Here is a 16,014-nt window from a genome sequence, read left to right as displayed (position 1 = left end):
CTATGGAGATTGGGCTATCCATTGGGTAGATCTGAATAGTGGGGATCGAAATTTACTGCATATGTTGTCCTTGGTTGGAACAGGAGTTTGTGCAGGATGCCAATGGGTCCATATCACGAAAACTGTTTACTTCATTTACATTTACAAATTTTGTGGCATATAGTCTTTTGAAGTACAACCTAATGTTTCATTGGATTTCCTCAAAATGTGGCACTATATATCCATTTTCATTTCTGATTTTTGTTGATTTGAATACTATCTCTTTGTCTTTTAGTTAGTTTGGCTAAGGTTTTGTATCTCTTGTTGATTTTTTTCAAAGAACTAGCTCTTGGTTATATTGATTATTTGAATTGCTGTCTTTGTAATTTATTTATTTCAAACCTAGGTTTGATGATTTCCAGGCATTTACTCCTCTTGGGTGTGTCAGTGGCTTTTTGTTCTAGAGCTCTCAGGTATGCTGTTAGGTTGCTGGTATGAGATCTCTCCAATTTCTTTGTAAAGACACTCAGTGCTATGAACTTTCCTCTTAGCACTGCTTTCGTTGTGTTCCATAAGTTTTCGTATTTTGTGCCTTCAATTTCAGTGAATTCTAGGAAACGTCTAATTTCTTTTTTTTTTATTTTGTTCCTTTAGAGCGAAATCAAGGTTAGACTCAGGGGTATCTCTCTCTTCCCCTATCTTTCTTTCCTAGGTTAGGAGATTGGGGCTAAACACAAAAATGGGGAATATAGAAATATATTGGGGCAGTAGAACAGGAAGTAGATTATTGAATCTAGTCCTCAAATGAATGCCTTAATTGTTAGTCACAAGGTTATTTTTTAATTAACTGGTATAGAACCCTGCATGCAAAATAAGTTTAATTTTGATTCATCGGTATAGAATTAAGATTTAAGATTTTCATCACACACTACATATATATTTATATATATACATATATATGTATATATATATACATGCATATTTCTACTCTAATATTAAGTATGCGCCCAAACATCTCAAGTATAATAGAAGTCTTACTCCTAATGCTTTGAAAGTGCTATGTAGACTGCTTAGGATAATTAAATGATACAAGTTAATTGTTAGTTGACAAAACCATGGTGTAATTCTATCACAAGAATATACATCCTACGTTTAAAAGATAAATAGAATTCTATAGGTAGATAAGGTAAAATACTTAGATAAGGTCTTCAAAAACCTCAGACGACTACAGAATATGTCATTTAAAGATGTCTTTAATCTTTGGTAAGTGGAATATATCATGAAAATTGTCCATTTCATTAATATTTTCAAATTTTGAGGCACATAGGCCTTTGAAGTGAGACCTATTCTTTGGATTTCCTCTGTTTCTGTTGTTATGTCCCACTTTTTCTTCAGATTTTGTTGAGTTGGATAGTGTCTTTATGCTTTTTCCTTATTTTGGATAAGGGTTTGTCTATCTTGTTGGTTTCCTCAATGAAATGGCTCTTAGCTTCATTGATTTTTTTAAATTGTTCTCTTTGTTTCTAACTTTCTGCTTTCATCCCAAGTTTGACTATTTCCAGCCTTCTACTCCTCTTGGTTGTATCTGATTCATTTTATTCTATGTCCTCCAGGTGTGCTGATAAGTTGGTCTTCTGAGATGCCTCCAATATCTTTATGAAGGCACTTAGTGGTATAAACTTTGTCTTAGCACAAATTTCATTGTGAGTCATAATTTTGGGTATGTTGTGCTTTCATTTTTGTTGAACGTTAGGAAGTCTTTACTTTGTTTCTTTATTTCTTCCATGACCCAGTTGTTTTCAGTAGATATTTGTTCCATTTCAATGTATATGTAGGCTTTTGTTATTTCTGTTGTTGTTGAGGTCCAGCTTTAGCGCATGGTGGTCTATAAGATACAGGGATCATTTCAACCTTCTTTGTGCCTAAATATATCATCAGTTTTGGAGAAGGTTCAATGAGGTGCTCTGAAGAAGGTATATTCTTTTTTGTTTGAATGAATGGTTTTGTAGACATCTGATAGGTCTATTTGAGTTTTGACATCTGTTAGTGTATTATTTCTCTGTTAATTTCTCTTTTATTCAACTGGTTTTTTTCAAGATTTGAGTCTTAGAGTCCCCAACTATTAATGTGTGGGGCCAATGTGTTGTTAGCTTTACCAATTTTTTTCCATGAATATGTTTGCTCTTTAATTTGGGGCAAAGAATTGAGATGCCCTCATGGTGAATGTTTCTGTTTGATGAGTATGAAGTGTCATTCATCTCTTTTGAGTAAATTTGGTCAAAAGTCTGTTTTATTACCTGTTAAAATGTCTGCTAAAGGTTTTTTCTTGTGTCTCTTTGGTTATAAACATTTTAATAGCCGTTTACTCTCAGATATGTTTATATTGTGCTGAGGGTTGTTTCTTGCATTAGCAAGATGGTCCTCTTCATGTAACCAGTCTCTTAGTCTGTGTCGTTTCCTAGAGAGTTGAGTACATTGGTGTTGAGAGATAATAATAGCCAGTGATTATCAGTTTCTTTTTATGTTGCTTGTTGTGGAGTTTGTGCTCTTGTTTTCTTTAAGTTAATTTATTTATATCCTGTGTTTTATTGTGTGTAGTTAACCTTCTTGGGTCGGAGTTTTTCTTCTAGTATCTTCTGTAGGGCTGAGTTTATGCATGTATATTGTTCAAATTTTTTCTGTTGTGGAATATCTTGTTTTCCCCATCTATGGTGATTGAAAGTTTTCCTAGATCTGTGGTCTCTTGGGTTTGCAAGATGCCTTCCTATGCCCTTCTGTCTTTTATGTTCTTTGCTGAGAGCTCAGGAGTGATTCTGATTGGTTTGCCATTATATGTTACTTGGCCTTTTCCCCTTGTAGCTTTTAATATTCTTCACTGTTCTGTACATTTAGTGTTTTGATTATTACACGGTAAGAAGAATTTGATTTCTGGTCCAATCTATTTGGTTTTCTGTAGGCTGCTTGTACGCTTATAGGCATGTCTTTTTTTTTTACAAGGGGAATTTTCTTCCATAATTTTGTTGAAATTCTCTGGTCCTAGAACCCAGGAATATTCTCTTTCTTTTGTTCCTATTATTCTTAGCATTCCTCTTTTCATGGTATTCTTTATTTCTTCTATGTTTTTGTCATATTTATTATATTGAATATTTTCTGGCAGGTGTTTTCTTTTGTTGCTTGCATCTGTGAGGGTGTCCTTAGCTTAAACTCCTAGCAATGGAGGATATCAAGCCTGAATGGGTCATCTCCTGTAACCAGGCAAGACTTCTAATAGAGGGATTGAAACACCAACCCTGCTAATGTATCTTCTTTAATACTGAGGTCTTTTATATATTGGGAGTTGAGTTTTGTGTAAGGTGATGAGCATAGAAATTCGTACATATTTCTCCACACATACATTCAGTTGCCACCACCATTTGATGACGATGTCGTTCTTTTTCCAGTATATATTTTTGGACTCTTTATCATATGTGTTTGGATTTATATCTGGGATTGCAATTCAATTCCATTGACCAACTTTCTATTTTATGTCGCTAGCATACTGTTTTTGTTAGTCTCAGTGTTACAACTTGCAATCATGGATGTTGATACCTCCAGCAGTTTTTTTTTTTATTGTTCAGGATTGTTTTGGGTATCCTGAGTTTCATTTTTCCATATGAAGTTTAAGAATCTTTTTAAGTTCTGTAAAGACATGTGTTAGAATTTTAAAGGGGATTTCATTGAATCTGTATGACCTTTTGGTAGGATGACTGATTTTACTTTGTTAATCCCATCAGTCCATGAACACAGAGGAATTTTCAATCTTCTCATACCTTTTTAAATTTCTTTCTTCAAAGACTTAAATATTTTGGTACAGAAAGCTTAGTTGATATCCAACTTTAATGAATACTAGCCTTATAATATGGAGGGGATTATTTCAATATCATTTTATCTGTTGAGTCTTGTTTTGTGCCTAAGTATGTTTTCAGTTTTGTAAAAAATCTTATGAGATGTTATGAAGAAGGTATATTCTTTTGTGTTTCTGTGAAGTGATCCATTTACTATGTTAGGTCCTTTTGTTTAAAACATCTGTTAGCACCAGTATTCCTTTGTTTAGCTTTTGTCTGGGTGACCTGTTCAATGGTGAGTGGGGTATTGTGACATCCCAGTATCAGTTTGTGAGTGCCAATATTTGATTTAAGCTGTCCTTTTACAAATGTGGTGTTCTTGTGTTTGGATCATAGCTGTTCTCAATCCAAATTTCACCTGGTGGGTACTATTTTTATGAGTGTGTAGTATCTTTTTCCATATCTTTTGACATTTAATGTGGTTTCATACCTGCAAGTATGAAACACTCTTTCAAAAATACATGTTCCATGCATTTTTTGAGTAGGTAGGTCCACATAAATATTCAGGATCCACAGAGTAAAAGTACTTCATGCATTAATACAAGATCTTACACAATATTCTGTTAGTGACTATATTTTGAACCCATATATGATTTAAATTAGGATGAACACATTCATGTTCAAAATTAAAATTCCAAAACATCACTGAATCAGTCTTGTCGAGTAAGAAAAAACCTATTTTTAAAAAAGAAGTGTTATCCTTATATAATTAGTTAATGAAACGTGTATCATGTAAACAATTTAAGGCAGAGACCAAATGTTATACGTAAAGCATATGTTATACAATGGAAAAGCAACAGCAAATGCTCATAATAGGAACAAAGGTATAAGTTGTAGCTATTGAAAAATAAGTTGAAAAAAATCTCTTGAGAACAAATTCATTACAGTTCCATAATAACTAAGGCAAAAGAAAAAAAAAAAAGATATCAAAAGCAAGAATTGATTTTTCCTGTCAATAAATTCATGTTTATCTCAATGTATGAAACAGAGAAATCCCATTAGTGAGGTGATGTGTTTCAGAAAAACCTAATTGTTAATGTAATAAAAATATGGGATTATCAGCGGCAGCTCCCCTGCGGTGACACAGGCTGGGAGGAGCACTTGGTTTCACCACAGGCGCTAACTCAGAGCAGCTGCAGTTCTCCTGCTGTGGCGCAGGCTTGGTGACGTGCTCAGTTCCATCCTAGGCACCACCTCAGCTCAGCGGCAGCTCCCCTGCGGTGACACAGTCTGGGCGGAGCACTTGTTCCACCACTGGCGCTAACTCAGAGCAGCCGCAGTTCTCCAGCTGTGGCGCAGGCTGGACAGAGCTCTCGGTTCCACCAGCTCTAAGACTCTGGTTGGACACAGTGTGCAGTTTGAATCCAGAATTCCTGGCTGAGATTGGTGGTCATTTCGGGCCCTGAGTCAATAACTGACCACAGCACGCACTTTGGGCCAAAAGGCCCTAGCGGAGCTTGGTGCGTAGTCCCAGTCCAAAAATTCTGGCTGGACCCTGTGTGCATTTTGGGCCCAAAATCCCTAGCTGAGCTTGGCAGACAGTTCAGGCCCTGAGAATCTCGCTGAGTTCTGCCCGTGGTTCAGTCCCAGTGCTCCTGGCTGGACTTGGCAGGGAACACAGAGGCTGTGGATACCTTGGCCTGACCCAACGCTCATTCAGAGACCCAGAACAATTGCAGGATCCACAGCAGAGGGGGGCTGAGGATCACTGGCTGTGAGAGACCAGAACAACAGGGCTAACCTCCTAACATCCACACCAGTGAAGCTTTGAGCTCGCAGCCTAGGGAAATCGTGAGGAAAACAAGTGAATCTATCGTCAGACACCCTCCATTCAACTCTGGAAGCTACCCAACAAAACAAGACGGCAAGATGTCTAAAGGACAACGAAAAAGCATACGCAAAAAACCCCAAAACAACATGGCGTCTCCAGTTTCCAGCTATCCCAAAAGAAAACAACCCAGAGAACTCAAATTACAACGGAAATACAAGAAAATGACCTCAAATCCTTAGTAATGAGGATGATAATGGAGGAAACAAATAAAATTCGTAATCAAATGCAGGAAGACGCAGACAAACAGGTGAGAGACATAAAGAAGCACATAGAGTGGAACTGGAAAAACTGCAGGGAAAATGCAAACAACCAGATGAAAGAAATAAAGAAAACGGTTCAAGCTCTGAAGACCTATAAAGAGGCAATGGAAGAAAACTCAGGAATATACAAAAAATCAGATGAAAGAAATCAAAAAATCAGTTCAAGATCTGAAAATGAAAATGGATTCAATGATAAATACACAGACAGAAGAAAAACGAGAACGTGAGACCTCAGAGAAGAAGGCGAGCACACAGAGGTGAGCTTTTCTAACAGAATCCAAGAGATGGAAGAACGAATCTCAGGGCTAGAAGATACAATCACAGATATTGAATCAACCATTAAAGAAAATGCCAAATCTGGAAAACTCCTGACACAAAACATCCAAGAAATTAAGGGACACCATGCAAAGAAGAAATCTGCGGATAATAGGCATTGAAGAAAGAGAAGACATCAGACTCCAGGGCCCAGAAACTATTCTCAACAAAATCATAGAAGAAAATTTCCCCAATCTAAAGAAAGAGATGCCTATAAACATACAAGAGGCCTACAGAACACCAAATAGAATTGACCAGAAAAGAAAAACTGCCCGCCACATAATAATCAAAACACAAAACATGCAGAACAAAGAAAAAATATTAAAAGCTGCAAGGGAAAAGGGCCAATAACATTTAATGGTAAACCTATCAGAATTACACCCGACTTCTCAGCAGAGACCATAAAAGCCAGAAGGGCCTGGACAGAGATCCTGCAAACCCTAAGAGAACACAGATGCCAGGCCAGACTACTTTTACCCAGCAAAATTATCAATAACCATTGATGGAGAAAACAAAATATTCCATGACAAAAACAAATTCAAACAGTACCTATCCACAAACCCAGCTTTACAGAAGGTACTAGAAGGAAAACTCCATCCCAAAGGGTCAAGCTACAACCAAAACTACCCAGGAAATAGATAACTACCCCAGGGCAAAAACACAACTACACAAACGCTCGACTGGAAACAACATCAAAATTAAGATTCTTAACAGTCACTGGTCATTAATATCTCTCAACATCAATGGCCTCAATTCTCCAATAAAAAGACACAGACTAACTGAATGGGTACATAAACAAGATCCAACATTCTTCTGCATTCAAGAAACACATCTCACCCATAATGAAAGGCATTATCTCAGGGTAAAAGGTTGGAAAAAAATATTCCAAGCAAATGGTCACAAGAAGCAAGCAGGTGTAGCCATTTTAGTATCGAACAAAATAGACTTTCAACCAAAATTAATCAAAAGGGATGAGGAAGGACACTTCATACTCATCAAAGGTAAAGTCAACCAAGATGACATCACAATTCTGAACATCTATGCTCCCAATACAAGGGCACCCACATTTGTAAAAGATCTCCTAAAAAAGCTTAAACCACACATCGGTCCCCACACAATAATAGTGGGAGACTTCAACACCCCACTCTCACTGAAGGATAAGTCATTGAAACAGAAACTAAGCTGAGAAATAACATCATTAACCAATGCCATGGGTCAAATGGATCTAACAGATATCTATAGAACCTTTCACCCAAACAAGAAAGAATACACCTTCTTCTCTGCACCCCATGGAACCTTCTCCAAAATTGATCACATCGTAGGTCACAAAGCAAGCCTCAATAGATACAAGAGGATTGAAATAATACCTTGTATCCTATCAGATCACCATGCTCTTAGGCTGCAATTCAACAACAACAGAAATAACAAAAAGCCTACACGTACGTGGAAACTAAACAACTCTCTGCTAAATGACACCTGGGTCAAGGAAGAAATAAAGAAAGAAATCAAGGAGTTTCTGAAATTCAATGAAAATGAAGAAACAACATACCCAAATTTGTGGGATACATTGAAAGCAGTGCTAAGAGGAAAATTCATAGCACTAAGTGCCTTTAAAAAGAAATTGGAAACATCGCACATAAGCATCTTAACAACACAACTGGAAGCCCTAGAAAAAAAAGAAGCAGAAACACCCAAGAGGAGTAGACGCCTGGAAATAATCAAACTCAGGCTGAATTAACAAATTAGAAACTAAGAAAACAGTCCAAAGAATCAACAAAACCAAAAGCTGGTTCTTTGAGAAAATCAACAAGATAGACAGACCATTAGGCAAACTAACTAAAAGGCAGAGAGACAGTATTGAAATCAACAAAATCAGAAATGAAAAGGGAGACATAACAACAGACACTGAAGAAATTCAAAGAATCATAAGATCCTACTTTGAAGGCATATACGCCACAAATTTTTAAAATCTAAGGGAAATGGACGATTTTCTTGAACAATTTCACTTGCCAAAGTTGAATGAAGAACAGATAAACAAGCTAAATAGTCCCATTTCCCCTACAGAAATAGAAGCAATCATCGATGGTCTCCCAACCAAAAAAAGCCCAGGGCCAGATGGTTTCAGTGCAGAATTCTACCAGACCTTTAAGGGCGAGCTAATACCGATACTTTTCAAGCTACTCCAAAAGATAGAAATGGATGGAAAATTACCAAATTCATTCTATGAGGCCATAGTCTCATTGATACCTAAACCTCACAAAGACTCAACAAAGAAAGAGAATTTCAGACCAATTTCTCTTATGAACATAGATGCAAAAATACTAAATAAAATACTTGCAAAACGCATACAGGAGCACATCAAAGATATCATTCATCATGACCAAGTAGGCTTCATTCCAGGCATGCAGGGATGGTTTAATATACGGAAATCCATCAATGTAATCCACCATATAAACAAACTGAAAATAAAAAACCACATGATCATCTCCTTGGATGCAGAGAAAGCATTTGATAAATTCAACACCCATTCATGTTTAAAGTTTAGAGAGATCGGGGATACAAGGCACTTTCCTCAACATAATAAAGGCTATATACAGCAAGCCAATAGCCAAAATCAAAGTAAATGGTGAGATACTCAAGGAAATTCCTCTAAAATCGGGAACAAGGCAAGGCTGCCCACTCTCTCCATATCTCTTCAATATAGTACTCGAAGTTCTAGCCAGAGCAATAAGACAACAAAAGGAGATCAAGGGTATCCAAATGGGAAAGGAGGAAGTCAAATTATCCCTCTTTGCAGATGATATGATAGTGTACATAAGTGACCCTCAAAACTCCACCAGAGAACTCCTAAAGCTGATAAACACCTTCAGCAAATTGGCTGGATACAAAATTAACTCAAAAAGTCTGTAGCCTTCCTATACACAAATGACAAGCTTGCAGAGGAAGAAATTAGGAAAAGCACACCCTTCACATTAGCCACAAGCAATATAAAATATCTAGGAGTTACCCTAACTAAGCAAGTGAAGGACTTGTATGAAAAAAATTTCAAAACTCTGAAGAAAGAGATTGAAGATGACCTGAGAAGATGGCATGATCTTCCTTGCTCATGGATCGGGAGAATTAACATAGTAAAAATGGCCATCCTCCCAAAAGCAATCTACAGATTCAATGCAATCCCTATCAAAATACCTACACAATTTTTTAAAGACATTGAAAGTTCAATTCTGAACTTCATATGGAAAAACAAAAAACCCAGAATAGCTAAAACAATCTTGTACAATAAAGGTGCTCCGGAGGAATCTCCATACCTGATCTCAAACTGTACTATAAAGCAATAGTAATTAAAACAGCATGGTACTGGCACAGCAACAGGCTGGTTGATCAGTGGAATCGAATCGAAGACCCAGATATGAATCCACACACATGGTCACTTGATTTTTGACAAAGAAGCCAAATCCATTCAATGGAAAAAGGATAGCATCTTCAACAAATGGTGCTGGTCTAACTGGAGGTCTATGTGTAAAAAAATGAAACTGGACCCATATTTGTCACCATGCACAAAACTCAAATCCAAGTGGATTAAAGACCTCAACATAAAACCAGAGACACTAAGCCACTTAGAAGAAAAAGTGGGAAAGAGCCTGGAACATATTGGCACAGGAGACAACTTCCTGAACAGAACACCAACGGCCCAGGCCTTAATGTCAACCATTAATAAATGGGACCTCATGAGGCTGAGAAGCTTCTGTAAGGCAGGAGACACTGTCAAGAGAACAAAGCGACAGCCTACAGACTGGGAAAAAATCTCACCAACCCTACATCTGACAAAGGTCTAATATCCAAAATATATAAAGAACTCAAGAAATTAAACACCACCAAACCGAATAACCCAATTGAGAAATGGGGCTTGGAACTAAACAGAGAATTCTCAACAGAGGAGTATCAAATGGCTGAGAAACACTTAAAGAAATGCTCAACCTCCTTAGTCATCAGGGAAATGCAAATCCAAACAACTCTGAGATTCCATCTTACACCCATCAGAATAGCTAAGATCAAAAATTCAAGCGACACCACATGCTGGCGAGGATGTGGGGAGAGAGGAACACTCCTTCATTGCTGGTGGGAATGCAAACTAGTACAGCCACTTTGGAAATCTGTCTGGTGCTATCTCAGAAAAATGGGAATAGGGCTTCCTCAAGACCCAGCTATTCCACTCCTTGGAATATACCCAGAAGATGCTCCAGCACACAACAAGAAAATTTGCTCAACCATGTTCATAGCAGCCTTATTCATAATAGCCAGAACATGGAAACAGCCTAAGAGTCCATCAGTAGAAGAATGGATAAAGAAACTGTGGTACATATACACTATGGAATACTACTCAGCTATTAAAAACAAGGAATTCCCGAAATTTGTGGATAAATGGATTGAGCTAGAAATGATCATAATGAGTGAGTTAACCCAGAAGCAGAAAGAATCAAATGGTATATACTCACTTATATCTGCATACTAGCCCAAGGGGCATGTCCCACAAAAGCCTTCACTTACCAGGAAACTGGGACAGAGGGGAAGGCATCCTATTGGGACTCTAAATGAGAGACGCATGGGAGAACAGCAAAATAAAAGGATACAGAAGGTCCTAGAAATCTACAAGTAGAACGATATGATAGGCAGATTTGGGCCCAGGGGTCCCGCTCAAACTAAGGCACCAGCCAAGGACAATACAGGAGGTAAACTTTAAACCCCTTCCCAGATCTAGCCAATGGTCAGAATATTCTCCACAGTTGAGTGGAGAGTGTGATACGACTTTCTCACGTGCTCTGGTGCCTCACATTTGACCATGTCCCCTGGAGGGGGAGACCTGGTGGCACTCAGAGGAAGGACAGCAAGTAGCCAAGAAGAGACTTGATACCCTATGAGAATATATAGGGGGGGTGTAATCCCCCTCAGGAACAGTCATAGGGGAGGAGAATAATGGGAAAATGGGGGGGGGAAGAATGGGAGGATACAAGGGATGGGATAAACATTGAGATGTAACAAGAATAAATTAATTAAAAAAAATATGGGATTATAACCCTAAGTGCACACACACACACAGACACACACACACACACACAAACACGCACACATTTATTTATATATAAAATGATAAATGTTTAAGATGAGAGTATTCAGAAATTTTTTGAATACCATGATATATTTCAATAGTTATGTCCCTATATGTTAGAAATATTTTTATAGCTATGTGTAACAACATATTACCTGTGAAGGATTTAAGCTTAAGAATGAAGTGCTATTTATCATTTCAAAATCTTTAAGATATTGAATTTGAGAATCTTTAAGATTTAAATTTGAGCCAAATTTAAATACCTAATGGATTTGGTGAAAATAAGTAAATATGGATAACAAACCTGAGAACACTGCATAAAAATGAATTAAAAACTGACCATATTTCACAAAACTTAAGTGAAATGAGGGATTTTTATAAGGTGGTAGAAGAATCAAACTAGGATTTTACAATATAATCTTGTAATCTTATGACATATATTAGATGCAATAGAGCCTCAAATTCAGGGAAATCATACAAAGACACAGGAAAAGTATGGGTCTTCTTTAATCTTTGTTTCTGAAGCAATAAACAAAGGTAATTCAGGAAGCACTTCAATGAGCTTAGGCTGAGTAACAACCCAATGGGAAAGGGAACAGCACAGAACTGATTCCAGTCATCTTTATTTCTGAACGACAGATATGGATCAATGTGTGAAATGTCCAGAAAGTCACTATGCAAATTTGGAGAAGAACAATTGCCTCCAGAAATCTGTGAGCTTTTTGGCCTATGAAGACCCCTTGGGCATGGCTCTTGCCACCACTGCACTGTGCTTCTCTGTACTCACAGCTGTGGTTCTTATAATCTTCCTGAAGCACAGAGACACGCCCATTGTCAGGGCAAGTAATCAGGCTCTCAGCTACACCCTGCTACTGACACTCATCATCTGTTTCCTCAGTTCCTTGCTCTTCATTGGTCAGCCCAGCACAGCCACCTGCATCTTGCAGCAGAGAGCATTTGGAATTGTATTCACTGTGGCTCTGTCCACAGTGTTGGCAAAAGCTATTACTGTGGTTATTGTATTCAATGTCACTGTTCCAGCTAAAATGGTCAGATGGTTAATGGTATCAAGGGCTCCTAATTTCATAATTCCAATCTGCACACTGATCCAACTTGCTCTCTGTGGAATCTGGCTGGCCACCTCTCCACCCTTCATTGATCCAGATGCTCATGCTGAACATGGCCACATCATCATTGTGTGAAACAAGGGTTCAGCAGTTGCCTTCCACTGTGTGCTGGGATACCTCTGCTCCTTGACACATGGGAGCTACATCATGGCCTTCTTGTCCAGGAATCTTCCTGACACATTCAATGAAGCCAAGTTCCTGTCATTCAGCATGCGGGTGTTCTTCTGTGCCTGAGTCACATTCCTTCCTGTTTGCCATAGCACCACGGGGAAGGTCATGGTGGCTATGGAAGTCATTTGTATCTTGGCTTCCAGTATAGCGCTCCTTGGTTTGATTTTTGCCCCATTTTGCTACATTATTTTGTTAAGGCCAGATAAGAACTGCTGTCTTGGTATCAGGCACAAAACCCATTCAAGGAGGAATAGTCATGTAAAATTTAGGTAAAAAATGTTAGTAAATTAAGTACAATGGTTGAAACCAGTGGCATGCTATTTTACATCACTTATTTGGGTATAATATGGTATGGTTCTGTGGGTTCATAATTCTTCATTTAAGTGTATCAAAGTCTATTTGTAGTAGAACCATTATTTTTATTTTATGCTTGAGATTCATGTCATTTTCTTTTCAGTAAAAGAATTTCATTATGAAATCTTTTTTGGTCTAAGCCACATAAGTAGACAAGTGTGGGAAAAAACTCATGGTTATCTGCACTCCTGTGCCTACAAAATGCTGCTGTTGATGATGTACCCAATGATGTTATATTTATTTTGTCCTTCTTTAATAAAAAACAAATATTACATTTTATGTATTTTACTTCATTTTTTAACTCCACAGTTTTTCTTATATTCACTAGAGTAAATTGAACATTATGACTGTAGTAACTTGTATATTCAAAAAAGACATTACAACACAGAACAGCAATTCGGCAATTATACCGTTCCCCTGGTATTTACCAATTCTTTCCCCTGAGTCACTAGTTTCTTCATCCGAGTCATTGTTGGTAGAGAGACTCTGTTTTTATGATTATTAGTGCACATCCTCACTAATTTTCTTTTCTTCTGGTACAGCCTCTGTAGAAACATTGGCTTTTCTTCATCCATCTTCTTCAAGTCAAGTCAGTCTTCTAGGTACAAATTCGGTTTTCAGTACCCTGAGGAAAAATACAAACATAATCTCAGCTCCACTGAACTACTGAATTGGGGCATTTCCAATGAGCTGACAAAACATCTCTCCAAAGAACAGTGACAGTGACACTTTGTAAGGAGAAAAAAAAAAAAAAGATCTGCAGCAGTATGCTGTTCTTGTCTAATTTTTTAAACATTAGAGTATGACAAATTGAAGATAAATCATTTTGTAGAGTAGTAATACTTCTCTTTCTCCATCATTTATTTTTAAATACTTTCAAGTTTTCCATGAGGTCTTTTACAAGAGATCGAAGCTAAGTGATATAAGACATGCCTGTGATGTAGGTAACAGCATACTGTTGGCAAAATTCATAAAATGTCTTTTTAGTATATGCAGAATCATAGTCAGTTTTTAATATTTTTCAGGGAAATAAAGTAGCAAAGGATATGAGTAAAATATTGACCATATCCTTCATGGCTTCTCCTGATATGAGAACAGTGAAAGTAAGCTACGAATAAGTAGGCACTATCTCATGGAAATTTTATACCCTCCCCAAACTTTGAAAATGAGTAAGACCCATATGCCAAATATGGTTTGACAGTAATCCTCCTGGGCTTATAGTATGAGATGGTGGGGGTTGATATTATTCAACTCAAATGTCGGACAGTTCTTAACTATCAAGCAAGCCTGTGGTTCAGTTACTGAGCAATGTTATTTCTGTGCTGAAGCATTTTGCTAATGCATTCCTGAGATTCCTGTGCTTCCTTTAGGATGCTGTTTCTAAGAAATAATCAAGGAATGAAAGGGAATCTTCCTTTGTACTTTTCTCAGACAAAAGTCCTGGAAGATTAGGATGTGACTTTATCTGACCAATCAATATAAACTAGATTTTTCTGCTTCTGCAGTTTCTGAAGATTTAATTGTAGTAAATTATGTATAGAGGTTCCTGATTAAATAATCCATACAGATTTAGATGTTGCACTGCCAGTACAGCTATTGTGTGTCAAAATATAAGTTTAGAATTTGAGAGTTAGATTTTAAAGTAATGTAAAGATGTGCAATTCTACTTGTTTTACAGAAGTGCTTTGGTGAGTAAAACTGACAACCCCTTTTTCTTCTTAAAATTCTTTCTCCCCTTCCTCTGGTTGGTGGGTTAGATGAGAGGTTGAAGTGTTTAAGGACCCCAAATAAGGTAGATTTTGAAAAATCTAAGCGTACAGAGGCACAACAAAATATTAGGCAGAGATGGGGAATCCTGTGGCAGATGGTAATTAAGGATGGAAGGAACCACAGCAGTCAGAACACCAGAATCAGCTAACCTGGGCACATAGAGGTTCATAGAGACTGAATCACAAACAACACAGTATGCATTGAACAGATCCAGTCTCCCCACCCAGATGAAAGGGATGTGCAGCTTGGTCTTTATTTGTGACCCCTAACACTAGGAGCAAGAACTGTCTCTAATGCTACTGGCTGAATTTGGCTTCCTTTTCTTTAACTAGGCTGCCTTGTCCATCCTCAATATGAGAAGATGCCTCAAGTGCTGCTGAATATTAATGTGCCAAGTTGAGCTGCCATCCATGGGAAGACTCCTCTGAGGGAAAAAGGAGGGTGGTGGGAAGGTTTGAGATGAAATGGTGAGATTGGGAAGGTAGGAGGAAAAGAAAGCTATGTTTTAGGGGAAGTAAATAAATAATTTATAATTAATAAAAACATCATTATTCTTGAAACTTATTACATTCCTATTTTAGCACATTTCAGTTTTAGCCTGATAATAACCCATGCTATTCATTAAATCCATTAAAGTATAAAATATATGTTCTGTATGTAAAATTATGTAAATATAATATATGCATCACATATGTTCCATAATTATATATTATATTTATTTATTTACTTATAATAAGTTTTGTTGCTCTAAATAATCCTGATTAATACAAACGTTCTTACCAAGAGTGGTCAAGCGCACCATAAGTATTAAAGATGAATCTTTTTAAAATTAAATTAATTAATTTATTACTTTTACATTCTGATGTCCTCCACCTTTTTCTTCATGCTCTCCTACCCTCCCACCCTCTTCATCTTTACATCCTCTGCTTCTCTTTAGAAAAGAGGAGCTCCCATCTCTGTACAATCTGATCCCAGCAGATGAAGTTGCCTCATCACTAAGCTCATTCTCTTCTACTGTGGCCAGACAAGGCAGTACAGTTAGGGGAAAGTGACTCAATCTATGGACACAGACTATGTCCAAGACAAACCGTTCTCCACTTGCTAGTGGACCCACATGAAGACCAAGATGCTCATCAGTTACCTACACGTCTAGTCCATCCACGCTATTTGGTTGATGTTTCAGCCTCTGTAAGTCCCTATGGACCTAGATTAGTTG

The 16,014-nt window shown here is 37.5% G+C and overlaps 1 pseudogene; it reads left to right on the top strand.

Moving 5' to 3' along the window:
* The window catches only part of LOC127192373 (vomeronasal type-2 receptor 116-like), a 31,211-nt pseudogene extending 18,264 nt beyond the window's left edge, over positions 1-12,947 (top strand).
* Positions 12,948-16,014: the final 3,067 nt, after the last annotated feature.

Source organism: Acomys russatus, chromosome 7, assembly GCF_903995435.1.
Source record: "Acomys russatus chromosome 7, mAcoRus1.1, whole genome shotgun sequence".
Taxonomy (NCBI): Eukaryota; Metazoa; Chordata; class Mammalia; order Rodentia; family Muridae; genus Acomys; species Acomys russatus.
This window is presented reverse-complemented; position numbering and strand designations above follow the sequence as displayed.